The sequence below is a fragment of the Capra hircus genome, chromosome 21 (genome assembly GCF_001704415.2).
Source record: "Capra hircus breed San Clemente chromosome 21, ASM170441v1, whole genome shotgun sequence".
Lineage (NCBI taxonomy): Eukaryota > Metazoa > Chordata > Mammalia > Artiodactyla > Bovidae > Capra > Capra hircus.
The window spans coordinates 17,952,925-17,974,913 of NC_030828.1; positions in this window are offsets into that span (position 1 = coordinate 17,952,925).

Sequence of the window (21,989 nt, forward strand, 5' to 3'; positions counted from 1 at the left end):
GTCTTGAGAGCCCAACTTCTCAGAAGGCACCTCTAGAATAGTGAGCTCAGATCAGGCTACCTCACTCCCTGAAGGAGGAAGGCTTTTTATCACAGTCACAACTCAAACAAGACAAGGGGAAGAAAGTTTGGCCAATATCCAGAGACAGCAAAGCTCTTAAAAGTGGTGCTCGGGTTTCAGGGGAATCCAGAAAGTATTGCAAGGTCAGTCTGGGAGGGCTGGTGCAGGTCCCCAGGGCACTCGGCTGACAGTGTGCTGAAAGTTGGAAGCCTGTCTGTGTGTGGCACAATTTGTGGGGCTCCAGGGGTGACAGAAGCATGGAATTACACTGCTCCAGAGCTCCGTGGCGCAGAGCTCCATCACAGACAATGTGGGGAAGTCACGGAGACGGGGCAGGGGGGGTGTATGTTACATGAGATCTGGAGCAAGCTCCAACTGTGATGAAACTGCACCTCCCTCTCCTAAGTTAACTGCTCTGAGCCTCACATTTTTCATCTGTAAAATGGTGCTATTAGTGCCTACCTGTAGGAGAGTTGAAAAAATTAGAGCTACATCCCTGATGTTAGGAAAGATTGAAGGCAAAAGGAAAAGAGGGCAGCAGAGGATGAGATGGTTAGATGGCATCACCAATTCAAAGGATATGAATTTTAAACAAACCCTGGGACATAGTGAAGGACAGGGAGGCCTGGAGTGCTGCAGTGCATGGGATCGCAAAATCAGACATGACTGAGTGGCTGAACAATAATAACAGTGAATGCATTTAATAGGAACCCAACAAACACAGGGTTTTCTGGAATACACTGTTGATTTTCCAGGAGCCTGACTGGGTGAGCTATTGCTTCTAGTTGTCAGCTGTAGAGATCTGGGGTGAGGCAACACCAACACTGAATTATATTACTGATTCTGCTTGGGGTAGGTACAATGAAAGATCTATGCAGAAAAGTAATTGTCAAAAGTTAGGAGGGGACTCCTCACTTCCAATGCATGGGGTGCAGGTTTGATCCCTGATTAGAGAACCAAGAACCCACATGTGCTGCATGGCATGGCCATAAATAAATAAAAAATGGTAATTAAAAGAAAACAAAAAAAGTTAGGAGACCCTAGAGAAGCAAATATAAAGAAGAAACCTCCTTATAATCTTCCTACAGGTAGACAAAGATCTCTAATTCTCCATCAATGGTTCTCAAGAGGGGAAGAGTCTGTCTCCCAACCCTTCAGTGACATTGATAATGTCTAGAGATATTCTTGGTTTCCACCACTGGGGATGGGGATATGACAGGCATCTTGTACCTAGAGGCAAAGATGAGAGTGGGAACCTGAAGACCTCCTACTTTCTAAGGATCCTCCAACTCTATCAGCACCTGAACACAGGTCTCAGAACCTGGAGGAGAGGGGGTAGAGGAGGCCCCATTGTCGATGTCCTTCCACTTGTCAATACTTGTGGAAGTCAAGGGAATGGTCCAGACCACTAGGCACAGGCCCCTCAAGTGGAGAGAGAGAGAGAGAGAGAGAGAAGGTTCAGTGGAGTTCAGGGCTGTGGACATTGGGATTGCCTCTAAGTAGGTGTGTCATGAGGAGGGGAGGACCTCCAGGCACTGGTGTGACATTATTTACTTGATCCCCATCCTTTTTATGGAGAAGGAAATGGCAACCCACTGCAGTATTCCTGCCTGGAGAATTTCATGGATAGAGGAGCTTGGTGGGCCACAGTCGGCAGAGTTGCAAAGAGTCAGACATGACTGAGAACAGTATAGCAGCATCCTTTTGATCAACTTATCTTCCTTCCAGGGCTGATCTAAAGGTATCTAAGCTTTAGAGCTGTGACGTCCAGGAAGTAGGCTGACTCAGACTCCCACATTCTACATTTCTTCTGTACCATTGTCACAAAGCCAGCAGCAGCAGTGACCCAGGTACCAGCATCACTATTGCTTCCCATGGTTAATGTGCAGAAGTGACCATCCATTTGGTCTTAGAGACCAGAGTCTACAGAAGGCAGAATTGTACATTCTGTCTTGTCTTCCCTCCTTATAGGGATCTAGAGTGAAGTGTTTTCTCTAGGAACCACTCACCATCCCTACATTTGGTATCAGCCTGAGAAGTTCGTGTGGCTAGACCGTGTGTTCTTGAACCAGAAGAATGTAACTGTTGATGAGATCTGTTTTCCCCTCTGATACCTGTTGTGGGTTTTGTTGTAGTGTCTCTTTGAAGGGGCAAAATCCTCTAGGGTCATGATGCAGGAGGTCAGCAAGGTCATCCTCAACTATCAAACTCAACCAAGTTACCAATTTGCCTGCAATGGCATCCATAGAAAGTTTATAAAACCTATGTCCTGCAGAATATGGTTCCTGCTCCAAATCCAGATCCATCCAGTGATTCAAAAGAGGAGCTTCCCGATCCAAGATAGTTCTAGGGCTTTTCAGGATTAGGGACACCTAGAGACACCACCTCAGAGAAACAGGAGGTTTGGGTGCTATTATGCAGTGCTTGACAGGAAGACACGGTGAGTATTTACACTTTACTCTTTTATTCCTGACACACTAAAATATGTAGGGACATAAAATTAAGCATATATTCTTTACTCTTATAACTCTTATATAACTATAAAATCAAAACAGAGTCACAAATCAAATACAAACAAAGCCAATAATATTTAAATTAACAATATTAATTTAATGTGATGGATATGGTTTTTTTGCTAAAACTAGATTTCAGCTCATAATGTGAATACAATACTGACTGTGGTGGAGTAAATTATTTTGAATGTAGCATGCTAATAGTAATGTGGGCTCTGTGATGACTCAATTTTCCTATTGCTATTTTTTTTTTCTTTGCAAGCTACTGCCAAAGCTTTGCAAGCCACCTCTTGGTTCAAAATGCAGTGACACCATTTGAATAGAAGATGTCTTTTATGCTTTAATCTACCTCTGTCCTCTCTTCCTTTGCCCAAGCAATTGGAAAAATGTCAGTTGGCCTTGATGTGATTCTAAACTGTAGAGATAGTCACTGAAATAATAGCAGTAAAATCTAAATGGTGACCATGTCAAGGCTCTAGAAAATCTCTACAACATAGCATCTGGCATAGATGCAAAATCACAAATTTTAAATGAGATGTAGAACTCAAAGAGCTCCCAAGAACATGTCCATGGACCACCACTTTCTCACACCAAGATTCTTAAACACTTATTGCAATACTAAACCACAGGTGGACTTACCCGGTGGTCCAGTGGTTAAGAATTCACCTGCCAATGCAGGGTACATGGGTTCAATCCCTGGTCTAGGAAGTTTCCACATTTCCTGAGGCAACTAAGCCCACGCCACAACTACTGAAGCCCACACACCCCAAAATCCTAGGCTCTGCAACAAAATAATCCACTGCAATGAGAAGCTCCAGCTCACTGCAACTAGAGAACACCAATGCAAAGTAATGAAGACCCAGTGCAGCTAAAAATGAATAAAGCAGGGGTGAAAATGTTAGTTGCTCAGTTGTGTCTGACACTTTACAACACTTTGGACTGTAGCCCACCAGGATCCTCTGTCTATGGGATTCTCCAGGAAAGAATACTGGAGTGGGTAGCCATTTCCTTCTCCAGGGGATCTTTCTGACCCAGGGATCAAACCTAGGTCTCCCGCATTACAGGCAGATTCTTTTCCGTCTAAGCCTTCACTAAGTAGGGGCAGGCGCAGGGTAGGTACTCCAAGGAAGGTTATCAGTAAATAGTAGCTATTTTATTAGAGAGAGCTGAAGGCAATTCCATCAGTTGAAGTCTAAGACTCTAGATCAGTACTATCCAATAGAAATACAGTGCAAGCCACAAATGTAAACTACGTATATACTTTAAAAATTTCTAGTAGTCACATTAAAGAGGCAAAAAGAAAATTTAATACTCTATTTTATTTAATCCAGTATCTCCAAAACATTACCTTTCAACATGTAATCTGCCTAAATGTAATTAAGGAGATATTCTGCGTTCTTTCCTTCAGACTGTCTTTGAAATCCAGTGTATATTTTACACTTACGCTGCTGCTGCTAAGTCACTTCAGTCGTGTCCGAATCTGTGCGACCCCATAGATGGCAGCCCACCAGGCTCCCCCGTCCCTGAGATTCTCCAGGCAAGAACACTGGAGTGGGTTGCCATTTCCTTCTCCAATGCATGAAAGTGAAAAGTCAAAGTGAAGTCGCTCAGTCATATCCGACTTAGCGACCCCATGGGCTGCAGCCCACCAGGCTCCTCCATCCATGGGATTCTCCAGGCAAGAGTACTGGAGTGGGGTGCCTCTATAGGACATCTCAATTCAGGCTAACTGCATTTCAATTAACTACCATTTTAGCCAGTGCAGGTCTGCAACGTGAATTACCAAACAAGCCAGTGCACTGGATGAAGCGGTGCACTGGGGCATTAACATCGAAAGCAATTTAATTTATTTTAATTTATTCATTGTGAAGTGGAAGTGAAGAAGAGACTCTTGCAAGCTATCCTAAAAGCCGACTGCAGTGGACTCAGAATTGTACAGATTCCTGCAGATGGTGACTTTCCCAGACAGCTCTTGCATTTATACCAGTTCATCACTAAAATAAGAAACTGTGGCTAAGCCAGATGAGTCTGCCTTTAAAGAAGAGGCCTTCAAAGGGAGGGATAAATTTTTAAGAGTTTGGGATCAATTATGTTACTATCTATAGAACAGATAAACAATAAGGACCTACTATACAGCACAGGGAACTCGACCCAATACTCTGTAATAATCTATATGAGAAAAGAACCTGAAGAAGAACAGATGAACACGTATAACTGAATCACTTTGCTAAACACCTGAAACCAACACAACATTGTACACTCCACTATACTCCAATGTCTACAAGCAATAAATGCTGGAGAGGGTGTAAGAAAAGGGAACCCTCTCACACTGTTCGTGGGAATGCAAACTAGTACAGCCACTATGGAGAACAGTGTGGAGATTCCTTAAAAAACTGGAAATAGAACTGCCATATGACCCAGCAATCCCACTGCTGGGCATACACGCCGAGGAAACCAGAATTGAAAGAGACACGTGTACCCCAATGTTCATCGCAGTACTGTTTATAATAGCCAGGAAGCAACCTAGATGTCCATCAGCAGACGAATGGATAAGAAAGCTGTGGCACATATACACAATGGAGTATTACTCAGCCATTAAAAAGAATACATTTGAATCAGTTCTAATGAGGTAGATGAAACTGGAGCCGATTATACAGAGTGAAGTAAGCCAGAAAGAAAAACACCAATACAGTATACTAACGCATATATATGGAATTTAGAAAGATGGTAACGATAACCCTGTATGTGAGACAGCAAAAGAGACACAGATGTATAGAGCAGTCTTTTGGACTCTGTGGGAGAGGGAGAGGGAGAGGGTGGGATGATATGGGAGAATGGCATTGAAACATGTAAATTATCACATGTGAAATGAATCGCCAGTCCAGGTTCGATGCGTGATACAGATGCTCAGAGCTGGTGCCCTGGGATGACCCAGAGGGATGGTATAGGGAAGGAAGTGGGAGGGGGGTTCAGGATGGGCAACACGTGTACACCTGCGGCAGATTCATGTCGATGTTTGGCAAAACCAATACAATATTGTAAAGTAATTAGCCTCCAATTAAAATAAATAATTTATATTAATAATAATAATAAAGAAAGGGTCTAAATTCCACCCTCTTTTGACAAGATGTAATCATGAAATCATTCTGGGATTCATCCTCTTCTATGCTGGAGAGAGGAGGGAGGCAACCCTGCTAATTAAATCTTCCTATTCGCCTGGCAGAAGTCTTCCTGCTTTTGACTTGTTTTCCAGCACTTCATCCAGTGGACCGTCCATTGTTTCAGACAGAAGGGCATGGCATGCTGCAGGCTCTTTTATCACCCTTGGCTCCCCCCTCCTCCTTGTAGTGGCCAGCCAGAGTTCTCCTAAAAGGACACAGTTTCTGGGAAATGACTGATGCCTGCAGGGAACAGAGATGCAAGAAGGGACACCTTGGTGGAATGCTATTTAAATGAATATTAATTAGCACAGCAGCTAGTTCTGGACAATTGATTCCAAACTCCAGATGTTCCCATTCTAACTAAGACTCATGAAGAAGGGAAAAAAAAAAAAAACTAATTGGTTAGCATGTTGTTCATTTTTAGTGTCATGTGGTGAGATAATCCTGGACTGCTGAGCTGATGGGATTTCGCCTGGCTCCTCTGGACTTCCAATAATATTTTAATGAACTTGCTCATTCTGGGCTTCCCTGGTGGCTCAATGGCAAAGAATCTACCTGCAATGCAGAAGACCCAGGTTCAGTCTCTGGGTCGGGAAGATCCCCTGGAGAAGGAAATGGCAACCCACTCCAGTATCCTTGCCTGGAGAATCCCATGGACAGAGGAGCCTGGCAGGCTACAGTCCATGGGGTTGAAAAAAGTCAGACACAACTGAGTGACTAACACTTTCAATTTCACTTTGCTCATTCCATCCCTCCTCTGACTTTTTTCCTCCCTGTGTCCTTCAGATGCAACCATGCTTTACATATGCCCTTCTTCATAGAGGGGAAAGTGAAAAAAAATGAAAGGGTATCAAATTCCTGTGCCTCAAGGTGAAGAAAGAAGGATTTGGCTCTTGATCTGGGACATTCATGGGACTTTTCTGAAGCTGGGTTTTCTGGAAAGAGTAGAGAATTACTCTTAAGAGTTTCCCTGGATGGAATTTATTCTCATATCCAGAATCTGACATTGTCTAAGAGCTTGGAAATCACTGCCATGGATTCCATCATGATCCCAGCCCCAAGTATTCACAGATGATGAGAAAAAGAGAGAAGACAGAGAAATGGTGCCCTCAGGTCATCCAGAAAGCTCATTCCCATGCAATCTTGACAACAGCCTTGTGAGTTGAGTTTTATAACGTTCCTCTGTTTTCAGTCATAGTGCTATAAACATTGGAACCATCAGGACTTTAACCCAATGAGCAAGAAGGTGAGTTTGGGATGGGGGGGTCCCTGGCAGTCTAGCAGTTAAGACTCTGAGCTTCCACTGCAGGGGGAGGAGGTTTGATCCCTGGTCAGGGAACTATGATCCTGCATGCTGTGGCATGGCAAATAAATAAGGAGATATCATCTTTCTGTGTATCAGGGAAGAATGTCTTTAAAAGGAAAAAGAGCAAGAAGGGGGAAAAGGGAAGAAACCTAAGTAGATAACATCCCTCAATTTTTGAAAAATTCTGCTTGCACATTGATCATACCTTGAGGTCCATCCTTGGCTAATAAACAAGGCCAAGTTCACAATAGACTCAGGAGGAATGGCCCACTTAAGGGATTCTGGAAAGACAGAACTAACTGTACTCCTAGATAAAGGGGGAAAAAGGAGTCTGGAGAACAACTATAGCTGGATTGCTTGTCAGAAGTTGTAGACAGTCACCAGGGTGGTGCAGAAGGAAGAACAAGGAAGGAGAAAGCAAGTGTTGATGCCCTAAGCTTCCCAAAAGGATAAATAACCATAGTCTTCCCACCAAGAAATTCAGACATGGAGGAACTAATTGTGTAGGAGACCAAGGGACCCAATACCCTTGCATGAGATCCAAACTATAGCAGAAAGTACCAGCAGGGACAGCAGCAGAGCGTACCAACAGGGACAGCAGTAACACACACTGTGAGAACTGTCTTAGCTGGTTCAGCCAAGTTGAAAGATCTGGGGTCCACGGGCCCAATAAGTAGTAACAAAACTCAGTACGACTGACAAAAATCCCCTCCCACCTAACCCCAACCTTCTTCCTGAGAAACGGCCCATGTTGGTAACTGTCACCCCATCCATCCTGCATTTATAAAGGAAACTCTCCTCCGATGACTTGCAGAATTCTCTATTTCACCTCTCACACTTTCCTTCAGTTATTTCTCTTCTCGCCATCTTCACCATCACCACGCTGCTTGAAAGCATGGCCAGCTGTCCTTGAGACCCTCTGATTCAACTCTTTCCACAATAATCAGAGTGATTCTTGAAAAATGGAAATCCAAACCGTTCACTCACCCGAGTAAAACCCCTCAATGGTTTCTGATTTCTCTGTTTTGTTTTTTTTTTTTCATATTTATTTATTTGACTGTGTCAGCTCTTCATTGTGGAGCACGGGACCCTCACTACATAATTCGGACCCTTCCCTGGGGCACAGACTCTCTAGCTGTGACGGAGGCTCAGCAGTCGCAGTGCATGGGCTAAGTTGCCCTGCGGCATCTGGGATCTTAGTTCCCTGATCAGGGATTGAACTCACATCCTCTGCACTGCAAGGTGGATCTCTAACCACCGGACCATCAGGGAAGTCCCTCCAATTGCTCAAGACAAAAACAATAACTCCATGAGATGTATGTACACACTGGTGTTCTGGTATTACAAAGAAATGAAATATCTGCGAAAGTCAAAACAATGGTTTTACCATTCTCTTACATGATCTATTCTTTCCCCATCCACTGGCACAGAGAACAGAACTGAGTACAATAATATACATTGCCTTGGGTTTTCATGTAAAAATCTCTGTAAATACTGGATCTTGTTACTTTTCACTAGCTAAAATGTGTGCATCTTCCCATCCTTGGGGAACTTTCAATGCCAGTGGCCAAGTCCACCCATCTCCTGGCACCATACAAACTCTCCCCCAGAGGTATGATCCGTCAGGAAAGCGGATGGAGTTCAGTTTTACTGACAGCAGAATAGGAGGGAGCTGGGTAGGGGCCAAGCATGGTTTCCTAAAACTTCGTTACTCAGGAAGCAGGCAACGAAGTTAGGAGTTAGTGGCAAGGAACTTAGAGCGGTAGAATGGGAGGTAGGCACAAGAGGGAAGGGATATATAATTATGACTGCTTCACACTATTGAATGGCAAAAACCAACACAACGTTGTAAAGTCATTATCCTCCAATTAAAATAAAAAATGTTAGTGGCAAGACTTCCTCTCTCACTTTCATCCTCTTAATGCTATGTCTTGGGCCAGAAGCTCAGAAGGACCTTTCGCTTTTAGTCAGAAGAGAGAAATAAGCCCTGTGCTACCAGAACACATGAATGGACCAGACACGGGAATGTCTGGTCTGGATGCGTTTAACTCCCCTTATCCAGCTTTCTCTTTTGACAGATGCTGGAATCAGAACTCCAGCAGGAGGTTCTGCTGTGGGAAAGTCTCTGAGGCTGGGTACAGCCTGTGAACCATATTGAGACAGGGAGGAAACCAGAAACCCCTTGGCCTGAAAGAAGCCCAGGACACTGGCATGATCGTGCCTTGCTCCCTGAGGATGGACAGCTCTGCAGTGGATGGGGACAGCAGCTTAGAGAAGGAAAGTGGGGGGTGGTGTCACCATGCACAGAAGAGTGAGCCTCTCTTTGCCCTTGGCAGACCCTGTATAATAAGATTACTGTATAATCCTGTTGCTTGTCCTAGGGGCAGCCTTATCAGAGGGACTGGGAGGCATTTTATGTGTGGATCGACAGTCTGTATTATCTCCTAGCTGTGCCTATTAATTCCATTTTCAGAGACAGAGATTTACAGCTGACTGAAGAGAATGGAAATGCATGGCCAGCCCCGGCCAGCCCCACAGGGCCTCTGGGCACCTACATCAATGCGCAGGACCAGCCAGACACTGAGATGTCATTTCCCTCCCCTGCCAAGCCCTCACCTGTTGTCACAGGCTCTGCAGGGCCCTGGAGCCCCCAGGGAGGCAGGAGGAGGCATAGGGCACTGTGGCTGCTATCTGCCAGCCTCCTCTCAGCCTGTTTGGAGTCGGTTCTGGCCATTCATGGCATCACTGGCTGTATCCCTGAGGGCTGAGTGCTGGGAGAGCAAGATCAGGATTGAGCTGTAATCTTGGCTCTGCAAGGCCAATATCATGTCACCCTTTGGGCCTGATGACCTCATCTGTAAATAGGGGTAAGAGGCAAGGAGACAGTTCTGGAGCTGCAGGGTACCCTGCATCACCGTAATTTACTCCTTTTAACCACAGTTTCTATGAAACCCTGAGAACGTCACGCCAGCCTTCTCTAACACGGATGATGGAAAAGGAATAGAGATGACAAAGAGAGAGAAATGAAACAGGCAACAGCAAGCCAGACACTGTCTCCAGGCTTGTTTTACTGATTCTGACCATCAGGCGACACTCAGGAGTCCTGCCCTCAGGCCAAAACCACCCCAACCTAAGCCTGGGACTCAGTGAGAGACAAAGGCCAGAGAGGCAGGACTCCGAGAGAATATCAGGGCCAAGATGCCATATTCGTGGGCTGGTCCATCCTCAATAGGTGGGCTTCTATGGAGAAAGGGGCTAAAAAACCATAATGGAAAAGAATTAATTTAAAATAATGTATGTATACGTATAACTGAATCACTTTGCTTTATGGCAGAAATTAACACACACTGTAGATCAGTACTTCGATTTTTAAAAGACGGAAAAAGCTGGACTCAAATCCCACCCCCAGCATTTACTTTTTGGTGGTCTTGGCAGAGTTACTTCCTGTCACCAGGCCTGATTTCCCATCTGTACCATGACTGCCACTAGATTAGAACTTGCGAACTCCTGTGCCAATTGGGGTCACACAGATAAGAAAATGAACCAAAGGAACAAGTAGGATGTGATGGGGAGTGGAAGTGGCTAGGGTGGACAGAAGTTCAGGTATAAGGCAAAGGGGGAAGCCACTTGGACTTCCCTGATGCTCCAGCGGTTAAGCCTTCACTCTCAATGCAAGGGGCGTAAGTTCAGTCCCTGGTCAGGGAACTAAGATCTCTGCATGTTACACTGTGTGACCTAAAAAAAGTAAAATGATACAATAAAATTGCATTTTAAATAATCAAATAAGTTTAAAAATGAAAAAAGAAGGGTAAAAAAAAAAAGGAGGCGGGGGTCAGCCATGACCCTTTTCATCCAAATGCTGCCATGTTGAAACTCAAGCCAGCACAGCCAGATTTATGACTTTATAAGAGAAGCTGGACATCCAGGAAAAACTCCTAGGTTTCAAACGTTGACACACCATTCATTTAAAAGAAAATCTGTGTTGGACCAAATGAAATGTTGTTGTGAATCAGATTGCCATGGACTGGAAGTTGGTCATCTCCAGAGATGATCAACTGAGGTCCCTTTTCGCTCTGGTAGTTTGTGATTCTGTATTCTGCTCCAAGGCACTAATAGAAAATGAAAGAATTTTAAAGGCTGCTGAAATAAAAGTAGGGACTGGATCTGAGAGCATGCAAGGTTAGGGAGCTTTGATCCTGCCTGGAGCAGAAAGGCTGCAAGGCTGTGCCAGACAGAGCCCCTGAGTCTGTCCCTGCCATGGAGACAGGACACCTGCTCAGTTTAAATTATTTTAAAAAATGAGATGCCAAGTCTTACTTATTGTATGGAGAAGGCATTCGGCAAGCAGGGAACAAGTGCAGGAGACATGGCTTGAGGCTCCCGGCTTGAGCAGCACCCTCAGAAACAAGGTCTGTTGGTGCATTCAGAGGAGACTCTGCAGAGCCGGGTTGCTACAGCCACAGCCAGCTCAGCTCAATCCCATTTCTCTCCCCCCATCCTTGATCTCCTTTTGCCAGGAGCCTGCTCTGGACCATCCCCACAGAACCTAGAAGGACAACACCTAGAGAAGTGAGTTCAGAAAGGAGAAACTGCACTGCGAACCTCAGGTCTTAAAATGATAGAACTCTGGATGGACCTAGAGATGATGAGACTAAGGGGAGTAAGTCAGACAGAGAAAGACAAATACCATATGATCACTTCTATGTGGAATCTAAAACGTGGCACCAATGGATTTACTTACAAATCAGAAACAGACTCACATACAGAAAACAAACATAGAGTTACCAAAGGAGAAGGTGGGGGAGGGATTATTTAGGAGTTTGGGATTAACAGACATAAATTACTATATATAAAATGGATAAGCAATGAGAACCTAATGGATAGAATGGGAAGTATATTGTAATAACCTATAATGGAAAAGAACCTGAAAAATAATATACGTATGTATGTGTTTAGTCACTCAGTCATGTCTGACTCTTTGTGCCCCATGAACTGTAGCCCATCAGGCTCTTCTGTTCATGGGATTCTCTGGGCAAAAACAGTCGGGCGGGTTGCCATGCCCTCCTCCAGGGGATACATATGTATATGTGTATATAAATACAAATATATACATATATATATAATGGAATCACTTTGCTGTACACTTGAAACTAACGCAACATTGTAAGTCTCCTATACGTCAAAGAATAAAGAGAAAAGAAAGAAAAAGAAAGAAAATGATAAGCCCTCTTTCCCTGGGTCCCCATCCACCTGGACCCTCTGTTGGCTATTTTGAGGACCCACTATTCAAGGTTACACCCACTATAACCCTTCCATCATTTGCAGAGCCACTTACTCTGCAGGCATTATTTTTCAACAGCAGCTGTTGTTTTTCCAGTTTCACAGCAAAGAAAACTGAGGCTGGTGGAGAGACGCTAAGGAACTCAGCCTGAATCCATAGCCAGAAGATGTAGAACCAGGTTCTAGGTCTGGGTGGGAAGCCACACTCCCCACTGAGCTTGTCCCAGGCTGAGAGACAACCAGAGACTGGGGTCTTTCCCATCAGCTTACTCTGTTCCAACGCTTCTACCCCCTCCCTACAAACAAACACACCCCAGTCACTGCTCTCCTTATTTGGAACTGCAGCAGCGGATCTGGGATGTCTGGCCATCGAGGGAAAGATATTTAGAGGAGTAAGACCAACAGAAATGGAGAGATGGGGGTTGCCAGGTAAAAACGTGAACATCTTTCTCACCCCGAAGCTGTCACAGGTCTGGGGTGGGCAACCTTGTCTGGCAGGCAGCACAGCCAAAGGCCATGAATTCAGCCCAGGGTTGGATCTGCAGCCAGAAATCTGGCTGAGGGTGAGGTCACCCTTTTACCCAATTAAATGCAATCATTTTCAGGGGATTCGAGAAATGTATTTACTGTTTGTGTATCTCTCACTGCTTGGCACATTTCCCCACACTAACAGTCTGAATTTATGGAAGTTCTGCAATGGACCAGGCCCTGTGCTAAGTACCTTACATATTTCATCTCATTCTCTCCCCACAGTGATCCTACAGATAAACGGCATCTCTGTCCGCATCATGCTGATGAGACGACTGACCTCAGAGAGCAGAAATGACTTTGAAAACGATCCAGTGATTAAATGGCAGACTAGGGATTCAAACTCAAACAGTCAGCTGTCAGAGAAAAAGATCCTACCCACAACACCATCCTGTCCTGCCTCCCAAAATAGTAAAGCAAGTATTTGTTAAGTGCTGACTACACAGTGCTAAGTTTTCTACTCTAAGTTTGAACTTTAATCCAAGCTACAATCTGAGAGATAGATGTAACTACCAGCGTCAATTCACAAATGTGCAAAACAGAGCTGCAAAATATTAAAGTGACTTGTCTAGAGACCCAGGTTTGGAAGGTAGGAGAACAAGAAGTGGGAGGCTGACAACACGACTTCTGGCTTCGCTCTCCTCCGGTCCTATTGGGATGGGCTGGGAACGAGGCCCTTTGCTGCAATGCTGCACCTGGACACACCTCTCCTGGAACAACAAAATACAAAGACAGCGTATAGGACTGAAAACAACAGCGTGCATGCGCAGTTGGGGAAAATTCCGGACCCAAAAGATACAAAGAGACCAAAGAACCCAACCGCCACTTGTGAAGAGCCTGGAGCAAAAGCAGGGTGCTGCGTATGCCCCCATCACACACCACCACCTAAGGTAGGCAAACGCCTAAGCCACTGGCCAGACCCCTGGACACACCCCTCCCCTCATCCTATATAAGGAACATGCTCACCTCCCTCAGGGAACAAGCAAGGGAACCTACTGTTTGCTCTCACTTCGCCCCACTGCAGCAGGGGCTCCAATAAAGCCTTGCCTGTATTTCTGGTCCGGCCTTTAGTCAATTTCTATTGATTGAGGAAGGTTAAGAACCCTGGTCGGTAACACCATCTACTCCCCTAAATGCTGCATGATACTCCAGGGCCAGGTGTGCCAGGGGAGTAAGGGGTCGGGGGAGGGAGGGGACGGGGGGGGGGGAGGATGCCAGAGAAAGGAATGCAGGAAAGGAATGTTACAGCTGCTAACAGATAAACCAAAGGCTCGAACAGGAGACGTTTCCTTGCAATTTCCACTTGCTTATGTTCTTTCCATGCCATACTGAAGACCCTCTAATCCCGAAGACAGTGCCCCTCCCCTAGGGGGCAGAAATTTTATAAAGACTACACTGGGAGGGACAGAGGGATGTGCCTCTGTGGGTATCTGCTTGGAACCTTTGCTGAATCCCTTTTGCATTTTTCAGTAAGATTCAAAACCATAAATTATGTAAAGCCAGAAAGCTAAAAGGGCAGACCCTTTCTGGAGTTCATTTCAAGTCTGAAGTTCAGAACGCTTTTAATGACATAATTGCAAAAGGCAAAAATCTATTCGAGTGCAAACTTCTCTTTGAACAAGGAATGAATTCTCAGACAGTGGTGCAGTGTTCTCTCTGTCTCCCAGGCCGGGGGACCTGGGGGGAGGAGGGGCAGAGAAATCACTGCCTGAAAGACAAGGGTATTTGCTGAGAGTCTGCAGGGCTCTTTTCACTATCCTAGAAATCAGTTTGATTTTTCCTTTGGATCTGGAGCCAACAGGTCCTGAGGAGAGGAGATGCAATGTTAAAATCAGGATGATCTTCTAGTATCTTTCTTCCTTTGTTGTTGCTGTTTTTTAGTCGCTAAATCGTGTCCGACTTTTTCTGCCACCATGTAGCTCGCTAGACTCCTCTGTCCATGAGATTTCCTTTAAAGCTATATGTTTATCTTTGTTTTAATTTGAGTTTTTGCTTTAATGAGATTTTACTTGAACTTATTTGGAGCATAATTGCTTTACAGTGTTCTGTTCGTTTCTGCTGTACAAGGAAGTGAATCAGCTATGTGTATACATATATCCCCTCCCTCCTGAGCCTCCCCACTCCTACCCCTCCAGGCCATCACAGAGCACTGAGCTGAGCTCCCTGCGCTATACAGCAGGTTCGCATTAGCTGTCTTGAAATGCATGAGATCCACAGTCAAGAGTTATTAAAGGCCATATACTGGAAATCTAATATTTCTCCCCAGTTTATCCCTCACTTGTCAATTCTGCTACCAGAGGCACCTATTTCTTTCAGACTCTTTATTTCTTCTTCTAAAATTTCTCTACTTAAACGAGCTTCCTCATATATGCACTGTGATGAAACGGTTAAAGGTATGAGCTCTAAAGGGCTTCCCCAGAGGCTCAGTGGTCAAGAGTCCTCCTGCAGCGCAGGCAGACACACGTTCGATCCCTGGGTCAGGGAGAATTCCTGGAGAAGGAAATGGAAATCCACTCCAGTATTCTTGCCTGGGAAACCCCATGGACAGAGGAGCCTGGTGGGCTACAGTCCATGGGGTCACAAAGAGTCAGACATGACTTAGTGGTACCTGAGCTGAGTTTTGAATTCTATGGTAACCCTGTTACGATATAAGCATCCTTTTGAAATTAAATGATTTGCAAATATATTATATATAAGATGGATAAACAACAAGGTTCCTACAATATGGCACAGGGAACTATATTCAATATCCTGTGATAAACCAAAATGAAAAAGAACATAAATATATATATTTATGTATATGTGTGCATGTATGTACAACTGAGTCCCTCTGTTCTACAGCAGAAATTAACACATTGTAAATCAAGTATTCTTCAATAAAATTGTTTTAAAAAGACAGAAACATGATAAATAGTAAGCACTGCAGGATACAGTGTACTTTCTCCGGGTGTTGTAAAGATTGAAGAATTTGGAAGGACAGAGTGAGAAAACTAAGCCATATTAAGGTCATCTGCAAAACCTTGACCTTGAAAGATTCCTAAACATGTACTTTACATGTGGACAACTATAGCTGGTTGCTGGTGGCATTTCCATATTATGGAAAGGATTCAAAGGAGACACTCCTGTTTCAAGTGTCCAAGGATCCTTCAACCAACATTCAAGATGACCAGCTAATCACAGAATCCAAGAATACTAGCCCATACCCAGATCACCCAGCCATGAGATCACTGGAGGCAGAAAGATCACTACTGCCTGAGAAATGAAATGGAGATGTGATTGGAAGTGTCATGCCTCGGGTGCATAACATCATCCCAATAATCAATCACCCAGACTGAACTGCTTATTTGTACATCCGATTGTCTTTGCATTATTTAGAAGCTGTTTAATGGCAGCTGAACTGACAGCATGGGTCTAACACACGCCAGAGAGATTTAGAAGACTCACAGAAACATCTCTTTCTAATTGTTTGGACAGGCATATCGATTGCTGTTTCCCCTTCCAGGGTTCTCTAAAGCACATCACACCCTCTGTATGCTCAACACACATACCCAGGTGAGCATGAGTGAGTGAGTGTTAGTTGCTTAGTCGTGTTCGGCTCTTTGTGACCCCGTGGACTGTAGCCCGCCAGGTTCCTCTGTCCATGGGATTCTCCAGGCAAGAATACTGGAGTGGGGTACCATGCCCTTCTCCAAGGGATCTTCCCAACCCAGGGATCGAACCTAGGCTTCCTGCACGGCTCTCACTCCCTCAGTGCAAAGGTGACCCTGCAGAAGGCATGTCCCCTGCAGAGGAATGGCGTGTCTAGAGTCAAAAAAGCAGGTGACAAGACCTTCGTTTCAGTGTGAGTATCAGGTCCACATTCCAGACCAGAAATAGAATTCTCCAAGATGGGGGAATGTCTGGCAGCCACCTTGCATGTTCTCCAGCTCCAGAGAGCAGGGCAACGTCCTCAGAAAGCTGTGTTCCAGTATGTTCTGATTGTCTGCTGTTCTCCCAGGGAAGCTGAAGAAACTGGCCCAGATTTGGGGCAGCAGGTGAGACTGGTTTTTGTTTTCTGTTGTTTTGTTTTGTTTTTAGTTTCTGCAGAACAGCCAACAGGAGCTGAGAAGCCTCGCCCTCATGTCTGTGTCTGTGACTGGGAGACAGACAGAGCGCAGCGCACTGTGAGATTAAGAAGCCCTGCTGATCATGTCTTCACCTTGCACTGGCATTTCCATAGTGCATCCTTATCATACAGCCGGGTTTCCCTGGATGTTAAATACATGAAACTAAAAAGTAAGGACATGAATATCCTGGTAGACGACAGTGTTTTGAGGTTATATCTATCTCCTGGAAAACATTAAAAAAAAAAACGTTGATGTGCTCTGTCATTGTCTCCATTAGAAATCATTCTTTTTTTTCTTCCCTCTTCCTGCCAAAGTTTATTTTTCTGCTTTCTATTCTAGCCCTGCAGGCCAGAGAGGGGAATCTGTGTGAAAAATGAATGTCTGAGCCTGAGCTTCAGTCCAAGTGAACCCCTTCTGCCTCAGGGATTTTGAGTTCCCAGTCCAAGCCCCAACTTCTAGCATCCCTCTGTGCTTACATTTAACAGAGGAAGGCTGCCTGCTCAAAGAAAGGAAACTTAGAGAGACTCATAGCTAACAAATAGCTTTTGCAGAATGACACTTTGGTAAGTAGATTAATCTGAAAGGTGCTGACTGTTCTCTGCGTGTTTCCAAGGTAAATCTCAGAATAGAAGAGTGACAGCCACTTTTCAAGTCAGGACAACAGTCACTGACACGTGGGTGCACTCTCGGGGCTGTTGATGTCAGGCCCGTCTGGGGCTAACTCAGAATGTAAACCCATTGTCCTAGAGATGCTGCCCACCTTTGCTGCCCCTTTGGGGCCTCAACTCCCTCGAGCTACCTCTAGGAGCACTACAGGAGGGGCTGGGGAAGAGCAAGGTGAAAAGGCATAAAGTCCACATCCTCTAGGATGCTCATGATTGAAGAGGGAGGAGGCAAGAAGGCAGCTTCCCAGGTGGCTCAGACAGTAAAGAATCTGCCTGCAATGCAGGAAACCTGGGATAGATCCCTGTGTTGGAAAGATCCCCTGGAGAAGGGAATGGCAACCCACTCCAGTGTTCTTGCCTGAAGAACTCCATGGACAGAGGAGCCTGGCGGGCTTGACTTCATGGGGTCGCAAAGAGTCAGACATGACTGAGCAACTAACACCCACACACACAGAGGTAAGAAGGCAAAGCCTGCAATGGTAAGAGTTAGTGTTGAACTACGAGAGGACAGAAAGATCAGCTTTGACTTGTGTTTGAACCGGTGTTGAAGGGCTGGAGGACGTGACACCTGCCTATGAAGGATTTTGAGGAAGGACTAGAAACCTTGCAACAGCAGAGCAGCAGACGCCAGGTCATGGCAGATGAAAGAGCTGGTACCATCCAGTCAGTGGCTCCTGGGCAAGTTGGCGCTTCTGGATCCCTCCCTCAGGCTACAGATGTCAGCACAGTGAGCCTGGTTGAGTGCATCTCTAAGGGCAGCCACGTATCCTTTGCTCATGGACCCGTCAGGAGAATTTTCAGCCTCCAAGAAAGGAGAGCAGATGCCCTGGCCTGGCAGGGTCTGGAATATATGGTACATCTCCTACATACAAACCTACAAGTTGGGAAGTTTCAGAGACGTGAACTTGCATTCACATGTCAGATCACGTAAGTTAGTTCACGTGTCTGGTGCACATTGTGGCCTGTGTGCATCCGCTACAAGTGGCTGTGCTTTCGTGCACTTTCCTGCATAGTGCTGCATAGATGCCCGCCCTGGTGGCTTAGACGGTAAAGCGTCTGCCTACAATGTGGGAGACCTGGGTTCAATCCCGGGGTTAGGAAGATCCTCTGGAGGAGGGAATGGCAACCCACTCCAGTACTCTTGCTTGGAAAATCCCATGGATGGAAGAGCCTGGTAGGCTACAGTCCATGGGGTCACAAAGAGTCGGGCACAACTGAGTGACTTCACTTCACTGTATAGAGTACAGTAGCTCAGTATTTTTATTTCAAGTCCAGGATGTCCAGAAACAAGCATAAAAGCAATGGTGATGCAGCTGGTACTATTGTACTTTTCAAGGTACTGTTGTTGTTTAGCCGCTAAGTCTTGCCCAACTCTTTGCAACTCCATGGACTACAGCATGACAGGCTCCTCTGTCATCTGCTATCTCTCAGAGTTTGCTCAGATTCATATCCACTGAGTCAATGATATTATCCAACCATCTCATCCTCTGTCGCCCCATTCTCCTCCTGCCCTCAATCTGTCCCAGCATCAGGGTCTTTTCCAATGAGTCAGTACTTCACATCAGGTGGCCCAAGTATTGGAACTTCAGCTTCACCATCAGTCCTTCCAATGAATATCCAGGGTTGATTTCCTTCAGGATTGACTGGTTTGATCTCCTTGCAGTCCAAGGGACTCTCAAGAGTCTTCTCCAACACCACAGTCCAAAAGCATCCATTCTTTGGTGATCAGCCTTCTTTATGGTCTAACTCTAACATCTTTAAATGACTGCTAGAAAAACCATAACTTTGATGTCAGCAAACTGATGTCTCTGCTTTTTAACATGCTGTCTAGGTTTATCACAGCTTTTCTTCCAAGAACCAGGCGTCTTCTAATTTTATGGCTGCAGTCACCATCCACAGTGACTGTAGATCCCAATAAAATGGAATATGTCACTGCTTCCACTTGTTCCCCTTTTATCTTCCATGAAGTGACAGGACTGGATGGCATGATCTTCGTTTTTGAATGTTTACTTTCAAGCCAGCTTTCTCACTCTGCTCTTTCTCCCTCATCAAGAGGCTGTTTATTTCCTCTTCAATTTTTGTCATTCAACTGCTACCATTTACATATGGGAGGTTGTTGATATTTCTCCCGGCAATGTTGATTCCAGCTTGTGATTCACCTAGCCTAGCATTTCACCTAATGTACCCTGCACAGAAGTTAAATAAGCAGGGTGACAATATATAGCCTTGATGTACTCCTTTCCCAATTTTGAACCAGTCTATTTTTCCAATTCTGGTTCTAACTGTTGCTTCTTGACCCGCATACAGGTTTCTCAGGAGACAGGTAGGTTGTTCTGTTACTCCCATCTCTTTCAGAATGCTCCACAATTTGTTGTGATCCACACAGTCCAAGGCTTTAGTGTAGTCAACGAAGCAGAAGCAGATGTTTCTTCGGAACTCTCTTACTTTCTCCATGATCCAGCAAATGTTGGCAATTTGATCTTTGTTCTTCTGCCTTTTGGAAACCCAGCTTGTACATCTGGAAGTTCACAGTTCACATACTGCTGAAGTCTAGCTTGAAGAATTTTGAGCATAACCTTGCTAGCATGTGAAATGAGCACAAGTGTGTGGTAGTTTAAACATTTCTTGGCATTTTCCTTCTTTGGGATTGGAATGAAATTTGAACTTTTTCCAGTTCTATGGCCACTGCTGAGTTTTCCAAATTTGCTAACATATTGAGTGCAGCACTTTAACAGCATTATCTTTCAGGATTTTAAATATGTCCGTTGGAATTCTGTCACCTCTACTAGCTTTGCTCAAAAGTAATGCTTCCTATAGGCCCACTTGACCTCACACTCCAGGATGTTTAACTCGAGGTGAGGGATTACACTACTGTGATTATCTGGGTCGTTAATGGTCATCTGGGTCATTAAGACCTTTTTTATATGGTTCTTCTGTGTATTTTTGCCACCTCTTCTTAATCTCTTCTGCTTCTGCTATGCCTTTACCATTTCTGTCCTTTATTGTGCCATTCCTGGCATGAAATGTGCCCTCGAATCTCCAATTTTCTTGAAGAGATTTCTAGTCTTTCCCATTCTGTTGTTTTTCTCTATTTCTTTGCATTGCTGATTTAAGAAAGCCTTCTTATCTTTCCTTGCCAGTTCTCTGGAACTCTGCTTTCATTTGGGTAAATCTTTCCCTTTCTCCCTTGCCTTTTGCTTTTCTTCTTTCCTCAGTTATTTGTAAAGCCTCCTCAGACAACTACTTTGCCTTCTTGCATTTCTTTTTCTTTGGGATGGTTTTGATCACTGTCTCCTGTACAATGTTACGAACCTCTGTCTTCAGTTCCTCAGGCACTGTGTCTACCAGATCTAGTCCCTTGAATCTATTTGTCACCTCCACTGTATAATCATAAGGGGTTTGATTTAGGTTGCACCTAAATGGCCTAGTGGTTTTCCCTACTTTCTGCAATTTAAGCCTGAACTTTGCAATAAGAAGCTCATCATCTGAGTGAGTCACAGTCAGCTCCAGGTCTTATTTTTGCTGACTGCATAGAGTTCCTCCATCTTTGGCTCTAAAGAACATAATCAATCTGATTTCAATATTGACCATATGTAGATTCATGTGTAGAGTCATCTCTTGGGTTTTTGGAAAAGGGTGTCTCCCATGACCAGTGTGTTCTCTTGACAAAACTCTGTTAGCCTTTGCCCTACTGCATTTTGTACTCCAAGCCCAAACGTGTCTGTTATCCCAGGTATCTCTTGACTTCCTACTTTTGCATTCCAATCCCCTATGATGAAAAGGACATCTTTTCTGGTGCTAGTTCTAGAAGGTCTTGAGCTTCCCTGGTGGCTCAAATGTTAAAGAATCCACCTGCAAAGCAGGAGACCCAGGTTTGATCTGTGGGTCAGGAAGATCCCCTGGAGGATGGCATGGTAACCCATTCCAGTATTCTTGCCTGGACAATCCCATGGGCAGAGGAAGCCTGGTGGGCTACAGTCCATGGGGTCACAAAGAGTTAGACATGACTGAGTGCCTAGGCACACTAGAAGGGCTTGTAAGTCTTCATAGAAGTGCCCAACTTCACCTTGTTCAGCATTAGTGGTTGGGGCATAGACTTGGATTACTGTAGTGTTGAATGGTTTGCCTTGAAAACGAACCCAGATCATTCTCTTGTTTTTGAGGTTGCACCCAGGTACTGCATTTCAGACTCTTGTTGACTATGAGAGCTACTGCATTTCTTCTAAGGGATTCTTGCTGTACTGTAATGTTTAAAATGTTTGCTTTATTTCTTGTGGTTGTTTTTTCATTTATTTTTTTGTGTGAAAAGTATTATAAACCTATTACAGTTCAGGACTATATAACTGTGTTGGTTGTGTGCCTAGGCTAAA